We start from the raw sequence: 10,604 nt of genomic DNA on the forward strand, positions 1-10,604 counted from the left end.
TATCTGTTCATATCCAAATATGTATTCATAGTTTTTTGAGTCCTTACTTTTAAAAAAAACATAATTCTTTTATGGAGCAGTTTGTACTCTGGCAGAGGAGAGTTAAATAGAAGTGGACAGAGCAACAGAGCTGTAAGCTACAGTAGCTTCCTACACTTTGAACTCTGTGGCTCTCTACTCCCTAAATGGTCACTGCTGAGCAGACTGTTTGCTATTGGTCATTGGCACAAATTTGCATGTCAAAGTTCATCAATGTTTGACTTGATGCAATAGATTTTCACAGATTTACATCACTCCCATAATAGTTGGTGGTGATCTCACTGACATGAATTGACCGTGCCACAGACACTGACCCTTTTAAAGGACGGGTTCATAATTTTGTGTATTAAATCAACAGTCAGGTGTCCATATGAACAGTGAAAGAGGTTGTCCTCTCTGTAATCATTCCTCTTGTTCATACTGACTAATAAAAGATCTCTTTCAAATTTGCTTTCAATGGAAGTGATGAAGGAGAAACTCCACAGTGTGTCCACACAGTCATTTAAAAGTAGATGTGAAGCTTCTATTCAGTTTCAGCAGCCTGAGCTTCACAGCTGAATCAGGCGGGTGTTTAACTTCATGTTAGTGAATGATGTCACTTAAAGGAAATGTTCACAATTCTTTAAATGTGTCTTAAACCAGCAGTCAGGTGTCCATGGACTTTGGCACTAAAAACACTGTAATGTTGAAACATAGAAGACTTGATTTGACTCATTTGGACGGCTGAAGCTTCAGATCAACTTAAAATAAAATTTTAGGTGCATTATGAAGGGATCTTCTAGCAAGAGGAATAATTACAGCAATTTTAATTTGAGCTGCTGACTGTTGTTTTAAGAAAGAATTGAAGAATTGTGAACCTGTCCTTTAATGTTGGTGTGACTGAGCCTTTCTGGCCAGTGTACTTTATCAAATATGCAGCAAAGCAAACACAAATGCAAAATAACTTTCTAATAAAAATTACAACATGTATATTAACAGAGTAACAACTTTAAGAACCTCATGCTGAGCGCATCAGTCAGCAGTGAATTCGCTTCATGATATCAACCTTAATCTGTGTGAGATCCACTGCTTTCATTTAGAAGAATAACTGTTATAAACTCTGCTGGCTGAGGGATTCGAGGACTAAACATGGAAAGAGATGGACTGCACCTTACCCAGCTAATGCTTGCAGTGTGCCACAAAGCAGCTTCACATGCTGGCATGCTGGCAAACTGGCAGCGAGCTAACAGAATTGTAAAGACTTCAATGACCATACCTCCTGAAAGGTAACATCAGAAAACTGCCACAGTTCTGGCACTTTTTGATATAGACTCATCAGCTTTGGGAACGTGCTACAATAGCAGGATTTCATTTGGGTGTAGGAGGGATGTGTGCTGTCTCTGTGAGTGGGGATGGGATGGAGCCTGATGTTGTGATTCGGGCTGATAAGAAAGCTGGGATTTCATCCGACAAAAATCTTGCCTAGCACGGCTTTAAACTGTGTTGTGATGTGAAAAGGTGTATGTGTGTGTGTGACTGTATTTGAAGTAAGCATCAGTCACAAAATGTGTGTGTGTGTGTGAGTGTATGTGGTAGCCGGCGTGCTGCCAGCAGGCTGCTGAAGTGGAAAGCTTTCAGCCTGGTCACTAAGTGGGGTCGCAGCCCAGCACTGATCACTGCACTCCTCCATCCTCCACCTCACTCGCTCCTCTCATCTCTCTCCTCCTCTTTACTTTCTCCCTTTCACTTCACTCCCCTCCCTCCCCCAGCAACCCCCCTACTCTTCCCCCTTGCACTGCTCTTTCATATTGTCTCTCTGTCCATCTCTACCCTCGCTCACTCTTTATCTCAGACCCCCCCCTCCCCCTCCCCCCACCTCTCCTGTCCTTTCCATTTCTTCAGCCTTCATTCTCTTAAAGCCTTTTTTCTTCCCTATCGTTCCCATTTCCCCTCAGGCGTCTTTCTCTTCATCTCACCACGTCTATTTTCTCTCCACCGCTCTGCCTCTCTGTTTTTCTCCATTCACTCTCTAATGTCTTCTCCTCACCCTGCCTTCATATCATCAGCTGCAAGCACACTGTATGCTGTGCTGCTTCAGTGCAATGCTATAGTACCAGTCAAAAGTCTGGACACACTTTCTCATTCAAGTTGATGGGAAAGTGTTTCCAAAATGTTGACTGGTACTGTATGTATTTTAATTTACATGACATGGTGCTGATATGGTATGTAGTTATAAACAGGCTAATGCTGGGTTTATTATAATCAGCTCTTCTCTAAAGACCACCCTGTCTCCTAGAATCATATCATAGAATCATAGACTGTACATAAAGATGGATGTAGTACAGAAAGGGGTCCTTCCTGATCAGGATTTAAATAAATACAGTATGACACAAGGTTTGACCCATATTGATAGTTATTCACTCTTGGAAACCTAGTATGTCCAAAACAAAATATGGAGTTACAAGGTGTCCATCTGACAGTAGCGATATCCAATTGGAATAAAATTAAGTCTGTTTGACTGTTTTATTTGTCAATTTGAAAGCTGGTCAAGTAATGATTGGTTAGCAGGCCACAATGTAATATGGCTAGTTTGTATAAACAATTATCAACTAGCATGAGTTTCAATGCCCAGGGGCCTCTAATCCAGCCTTGTGACACCCATTGGTTTGTATTGGAGCCTGTTTGAAACCCAGAGTTGTAGTTTATGGTTGGTGCCATCTTTTTCATTTGGAGCCAGAAGCTTCTAAATAAGGAGTGCTACCGCTACCTCAGACCGAAGCTAAGTGTTTCCAGTAGCTTGCTGGTCCTCTAGTCCACATGTCCATGTGTCCTTGGGCAAGATACTGAATCCCAAATTGCTCCTCGCTGTGCCAACGGTGTGTGAATGTGCATGGATGTTAGTTTTCCTCCTGATGAGCAGGTTGGTACCCTGTGTGGTACCCTGTGTGTGAATGGGTGAATGTGACATGTAGTGTAAAAGAGCTTTGAGTGGTCAAAACACTAGAAAAGTGCTATAAGTACAGTCCATTTACTATTAATCACACTTATTAGAGGGTCTGAGTTTAGAAATTGAGACCGTGAAAATGTTTAACTTAGTATTTCTAGAGAGATTGAGGATTTTTGAATGGGAGTCAGTTGGAGCATGTAGCAGCCGTTGGTGGTATTCTATTTTAAGGTACTTCCACATTGGCTTCTGCTTCAAGCTGTGGCAGCGCCAGCTTGGTTTACATACTTGCACCAGCAAGAAAGAAGCTCACAGAGCTTATATTATTTTAAATCAACATAAAGATGCAAAATACTGCATTGGTACTGAATATATCTATATAAAATATACACATATTTATATTAAATATATCTCAAAATCAGTCAGTCAGTTTGGTTCATTTGGTTTCCTACAATATTCACTCTTTGCAAGTGTGATTTAACTTTTTAATGGTTATGTTTAATTAACTCAAAGCCCTCAATTAAGATTGGGGAAAGATTGTGTCCTTTTTTAATACTTAAAAAAATCAACAATAACTTGAAGTACCAGTTGAATAACACAATCTGTAACTAAACTTAACCAAAGTGCCTAAATCTAACCACACACAGGACTCTACATGTGAATCCTGCTCTCTTGAATAACAAAATATGTGCCAGTACACATAATCCATTGAAATGTAATTGGAGAAACAAATGATATAGTATAGTATTGTATTAATGTAATTCTTAGGAGACCAAAGTGGAAACTGGGTCTCTCCTAGTATCACCTCTTGCAGGACTTGTAAGTAATTGTGTGCTCATTGTGTGACATTATTTCTGTAACTGCCACAGAGCCCAAGAGCCTGTACAGGTCGCAGCATGTGGAGGTTTATCAGAGCATACTGGACTGGGACACGCCTGATTAATGAGGACATCAAGTAGCAAATACAAATACAGCTCAGTCAAGCTCAGGAGCTTTGTTGCTGTTAGTTAATTTCTACATGAAGAACAAATAACTAACACGAATTACAGAAATACACATTGAGGAGCTGAGAGGCAGCAATATTAACTGTTATCTAGAAGCACTTAGGTCCACTGTACAAAGAAAAGACATGACATAATTTAGGAAATCATTCCTTCCATCGATAAAATGACATTTAATATTTCATCTTACAAAGCCAGATTCTAATCAGTCTCATTAAGCAGGATTGATTTTGATATAAAGTGATAACCATCTATGAAGGCTGAATGAAGTAATAATTTTGAGGCTGAATCCAACACTTGATAAACTATGTGGTATTTTTCCTATCTTTACTCAACACCGTGGTCTTTCAATTTGAGAGCGTGATTTATTGATTTCATGTTCAGATCTTGTAATGCTTTCTCACACACAAACAGCTCCTGCCTGATCTGCTCGGTTTCTGCTCAAACTGTATCCTTGCATTCAGATGTATCGTTACTATGGGACCAACAGCAAAGGTTACCAGAATACATATTAAGATGGATGTATTGCTTCTGCATCACTGGGCTCATAGAGCTAGTGACTTCAGCTGGCCAAGCTGGCTACCTCCAGTTTAGCGCTCCAGCGTGGGGATGAAACAATCTAATCATGTGTTTCTTCTGGACTTTCTGAATGTGATTGGACCAAACAGATCAAATTCTGATAATGAAACAAGTCATTTTGTCGGCTTTGTGATGCTCTGAAAAATGTATCAGCTGATTTACAGCCATCACTTTCACAATGTAAATCTATGGGGGAAAGTATTTTTGGGGCAAAATAGCATCACCTGATGTTGTAATTACACAGTTTGGCCATTATGTCAATTTGACTTCAAAGCCTGGCGCTTTTCTTGGGGGTTTCGTTAATACAGTAGAAAACAAAAATAACATCAGTGATTTATTGACTACATTTTAACACACGGTTGGTGAGGTTGTATATTGTGTAGTTATACCAAAGTGTCTTCTTTCTCTTCAAATGAGGTTCACTGTTCGCTTATTGAAGTTATTTCTTTTTTGTTTTCTACTTTAATGTGTCAGCTAGCATTAGTTACTTTAGCTATAGTTTTCCAATTCCTGAACAATAAAATGCAGATTAAAAAAAAGAAACATGGTGAATTGGTTGATAGTTGCCTAGCAACAGTGTTCATGTATAGGATGCATTCCCTATCAACCTCAGCCACATTAAACTAAAGCTTCATTGTTTACTCAGCGGCAACAACAGCCACCGGGTCTTCCAGCTTCCGGGTTTTCACCAAAGCCAATCACCGCCTGGATGGGCACGCATGACGTCACAGAGCCCCGTAGCCCCACGGCCACAGCCCCCCCTGGTGGGGGCCAGGTAGTGTTGCGCTACTCATTCTACTCAGACTTCTCAATATTTATACCAACGGCACGAGACATCAGTTCTGCATCATACATTTTCCATCTCCACTACTTTGTAGTAAAGAATTCATAATTAATTTAAAGTCACTTCCACATTGTCTTTTTCCATTTACCAGCTGCAAGCTTCTCCTGCAGCTACTCTAACGTCTATTTGCCATTGCACACTGTTACACGCACTTGCACATTACAAACACCGGATTGCACGTTATTAGTACATCTAGTCAATGGTCATTTAAGCATCATCTGCCATTAAACGCATCGTGTCGCACGTTACTAACACACAAATACTAACCGAAATCACTCCGTATCGCCCACGTTAAAAGCACTGGATCACAAGCTACTAACACAACTTATCACAAATCACATCAGGCACCGGGATGCCTGCGACCCATGCCGTTTCCCACTACAACGGCAGTGTTTCGCTTGGACAAGGACATCAGGCACCGGGATGCCAGCGACCCATGCGGTTTCCTTACTCCAGGCGCAGCATTTCACTTAGTCAGGGACATCGGGCACCACGATGGCAGCAACCCCTGCCATTTCCTCACTCCAACCGCAGCGATTGCTTAGTCATGGACATCAGGCACCGGGATGCCTGCGAACCATGTGGTTTCCTCACTCCAACCACAGCTCTTCTCTTAGACAGGGACATGAGGCACTGGGATGCCTGCGACCCATGCCGTTTCCTCACTACAACCGCAGCACTTCGCTTAGACAGGGACATCAGGCACCGGGATGCCTGCAACCCATGCCGTTTCCTTACTCCAGCCGCAGCATTTGGCTTAGTCATAGACATCGGGTCCAGGATGCCAGCGATCAATGCTGTTTCCTCACTCAGAACTCAGCGTTTCGCTTAGACAGAGACATCAGGTCCAGGATGCCAGCGACCCACCCCGTTTCCTCACTCCAACCGCAGCGCAACGCCTTGCTTAGACAGGGACATCAGGCACCGGGATGCTTGCGACCCATGCTGTTTCCTTAAATCCAACAGCAGCACTTCGCTTAGACACGGACAACGGGTACCACGATGCCAGCTACCCATGCTGTTTCCTTAAATCCAACAGCAGCGCTTCGCTTAGTCATAGACATCAGGCTCCGGGATGCCTGCAACTCATGCTGTTTATCTGTCCAACCACAGCACTTCGTTCCAACGGGAACATCGGGCACCGTCTCCTCACTCCAATCACAGCACTTTGCTTAGACCAGAACATTGGCACCAGGATGCCGTTTTTCACTCCATCTGCACCACTTCAATTCGGCCAGGATGTTTGATGTCAGCGACCCCGCCGTTTACTCAATCCAACCTTGGCTCCTCACCTAGTTCGACAGCAGGCAGCTTTTATCGGAGACATCCGGCTTTAGTTGCCACAGCAGCCTGCTCTAGTCAAGGCTTCTGGCACTGAGGGCTGCCAGCACTTTCCCATATTCGACTACACTGATCCCTGCAGCTCATTTCTCCCGGGCAGTGACACCGGGATGTCATTGCCCCCAAGCGCCACTCTCAACTTCAGCAGACAGAACCATGCAAGCCAATTTTGAGGGTTCCATGGTGGATGATCGTTCTCCGCCAAATGGCCAGCTGAGACCACCCCCTTATCATTATCAAAGCTCCTTTCATACGTTCAACGCAACCTACCTATTTGTCCTGGTCACTTCGACCATTTCATTATCAACGCCCCTTTCACGCGTTCAACGTAACCTACATGTCGTCCTATCTCGTCACTTCGACCATGTCATTATCAACGCCCCTTTCACACGTTTAACGTTACCTACATGTCGTCCTATCTCGTCACCATAACTATTTCATTATCGATGCCTCTTAGAGCTTCTCTTCATCTCCGAATTCAGACAAGCGCCTAATCATTCCGGGCTATACCAGCACTTTCTCCACGCATCATCGTCGCACCATTCTTAAGATCTATGGTGGAGGTTTTTGGGGGTCCTCGCTGCCCGGGAGCTGCAGCAGATCCTTCATACGGCCTCCCTACACCGCATCAAGAGCACAAACGATTCATTAAAATCTTGTTAATAAATTTGTCAAAGAATCTCATTGGTGGTGTGGTCCTTGCAAAACTCACTGGCTTTTTCATCATAGCAACGCTGGCTGAGGCCCATGGGTATTGCAGAAACTGCCGCTATTCAAAACTGACACTTTATTTCTCATAATGGAAGAAAACATTATGAAGCCTGATGGCAATAACATTAACCTCATGTATTGTTGAATTAATAAGGAGAGTTGTGTTTCAGATATCAGAAAAGCTTAACATGAGAACAGACTGTGGGGAAATACTTCAGGACGGCAGGTTAGCAGTGACTGTGAAGGTCATAATATGATTCACATCATGTTCATACTCATCAAAGCACTCAGTGAGTCCTCGTGCACTATGGATGGAGTGTACAATGCGTGCACAATGCCTGCCCCCCCACCCCCCACCCACCCCCACAGCATAACAGAGGCACCAGATCTCCTCACTGTAGGGGTCAAACATTCAGACCTGTACTGGTTTTTTTATCACCTGTCTGTAAATGAGCGATGTAAAGAAAAAGTAAAGATATTTATTTCAGATACTTTAGACAAAACACACCAGGTCTGCCCACAATAAAACACCCTTCCAGGTTATTATTTTCTCATTATATTTTTTTGTTTAGTTTATTACGATCCCCATTAGCTACAACCTTGCTGTACCTATTCTTCCTGGGGCCTGTTTCAGGAAGCAGGTTTAACTAACTGAATTTTTGGGTTTCAGAACAGGTGATAACAGTTAGTTCAATCAACTCTGAGTCAAAGTAACTGAGTGAAGCTCGTGCATGAGGAGATACTAAGCCTTTATCAATGGAACACAGATAACATGATTCACCATGGCAACGTCTGTAATGAGATCCTGGTCCACAATGTTGCTGGCCGACACCCAGGACCTTTCTTCAGGACCGTACCCCTCCCAGAGCCAGGCGTGTGCCCAATGGGTCTTTGTCTGCTGGGTCCATAGTTGGTCCAAGTCTTCTGTCACGAGTGGAGGTGGTAGGACCCAAATGCAAACACTGCAGGCTCAGTCTTAAACTGAAGAATAGTAACTTTAATAGCCAACACAGGAGAAACTCAACAGATAATCACAGGTCAAATGAACACAGGCAAATAACAGCGGGTGAAACACACAGAGACTTGGACAATGACTTAACTGAAAACCAAAACCTAAATAGACATGGGGTGATTACAAAACAGGAAACAGGTGAGTGAAACCAGACACAGGTGAATCACATTAGGGGAAGGGAGGGAAGGAAGCTACACAAGACAAAACACACCAAAATAAAATGGGAAGTAGACTAGACACAAAAACTAAACCTACCAAAATGATATTACAAAACTACCGGGCCCTGACCGACACCTCTGTTGTTTTTCTTCATTATAAAGTACATTTTCTTTCCGGTTGAAGAGAAGCACACACATCAAATTAACGGGACATAAAAATGAGCTCAGAGTTGCCAAATTTCAGCAGTCAACAACCTTTGTGGCTACAAAATCAAAAGCTCCTCACATACCAGCTGATACTACCTGTCCCCGGGCCCGTTTCAGAAAGCAGGTTCAGTGAAAACTCTGAGTTAGTTAACCCTGAGATGAGGGAAACTCTGTTTTTTCGGTTTCACAAAGCCAGTTCAGCTTAACTCCGAGTCAATTACCCTGGCAACATACTCCGTGAACATAACCTGCTCGCTGGCAGGTTTTCTTCAACTAACCCTGAGTTTCTCTTCCTTTTTACTGAAGCCTGCAGACTGAAGAAGCTGTCAGACATTTCTTAAAGAGTGAGTTTATATTGAAGCACAAATACGAAGCAGAAATCTCCGTCAGAGGGTGATCAGACCCCGCTGGGATGTTTTATCATTCTCTGATGATGTTCTGTTTGAGTGTTTCCGTTTTTCTGTACAATCGATCATTTTATCTGAACAATATTCTCAGCCCTCGCATCGTCTGTACGACACATCGTGGACATGCTCTCAGTTCAGAGCAAGTGTTGCACTTTGTATTTTACTTTGCCAATGGCATGTTACCAAGGCAACCGTCTGTCAGGCTGTCAGACACGTAAACTTGAAAGTTGATAGCCAAGTGGTTACTGGGCATGCGTCATAATGACAGTGTCCCTGGTTCGATTCCAGCGAGGACCTGCGATTCCTGCAGGTCTTTCCCCTCTTTCTCTCTCCCTGTTTCCTGTCGGCCTCTATACCAGCTAATGTTAAATTAAGGTGAAAGTGCCCAAACACAAATCTTTAAAAAAAAACTAAATTTGACCCTTGCACTGAAACGTTTACACTTTGGTAGTGTTGTGTGTATAAAGGCATTTAGGTGTTGCTTTCAAATATACAATATTAAATACTGGCAGTGTTGGGATGGCAGAAAAATTGACTTTCTTTTTTGCTTAAAAGATTTCACTAACTACTGAAATATATCACATGTTGAATGTAGCCTCTGAATGTTGTTTAATGAGGGCAGGCTAAACAACATCACAATAGCTTGTAATACAATTATACCTGACTTGTTTGAGCTAGATTTTTATATATTTCATATTCAGTTGCTGCCCAGTAGGCGTTTTGTACCTGTTGGGGTTTGCATGAATATTAAATGTGCCACGCACAAACACATACACAGAATATAAATGTTGAATAAGTGGAACACTCGAGACAAAACTTTTTTTCATTAATACTCACACATTGACTCGGTTGTTAATTTTCTTCCACGTCAGCTCATGTTGTTTTGCTGCTGCTACTGTATTTCTTTTTTTCTTAAGTATATACTCATCATCTGCATGCATTCATTAATTTTTCTAACTCCAATGGGGAGACTGAGCACTTTCTCCTGTTGTCATGGTGAATCATGTTATCTGTGCTCCATTGATGAGGGCTTGGTATCTCCTCATGCACGAGCTTCACTCAGAGTTACTTTGACTCAGAGTTGATTGAACTAACTGTTATCACCTGTTCTGAAACCGAAAACTCAGAGTTTGACAGCTCAGAGTCGGTCAACCTAGAGTTAAGGTTTTAACTCAGAGTTAGTTAAACCTGCTTCCTGAAACAGGCCCCTGCAATTAGTTAGCACCATGATCAGCTGGTTGGTTGAGTCTGACACTTCCTCTGACAGTCAGCTGATTGTCAAGTGTCCACCCTACACTTCATTTAACTAAATACAATGACTGTGAATCCCCTGGTTTAGTTAAAAAGAAAAAAACCTTATTCATCAAATGATCAAATTATAA

The sequence above is a fragment of the Scomber scombrus genome, chromosome 8, assembly GCF_963691925.1.
Source record: "Scomber scombrus chromosome 8, fScoSco1.1, whole genome shotgun sequence".
NCBI classification, from domain to species: domain Eukaryota; kingdom Metazoa; phylum Chordata; class Actinopteri; order Scombriformes; family Scombridae; genus Scomber; species Scomber scombrus.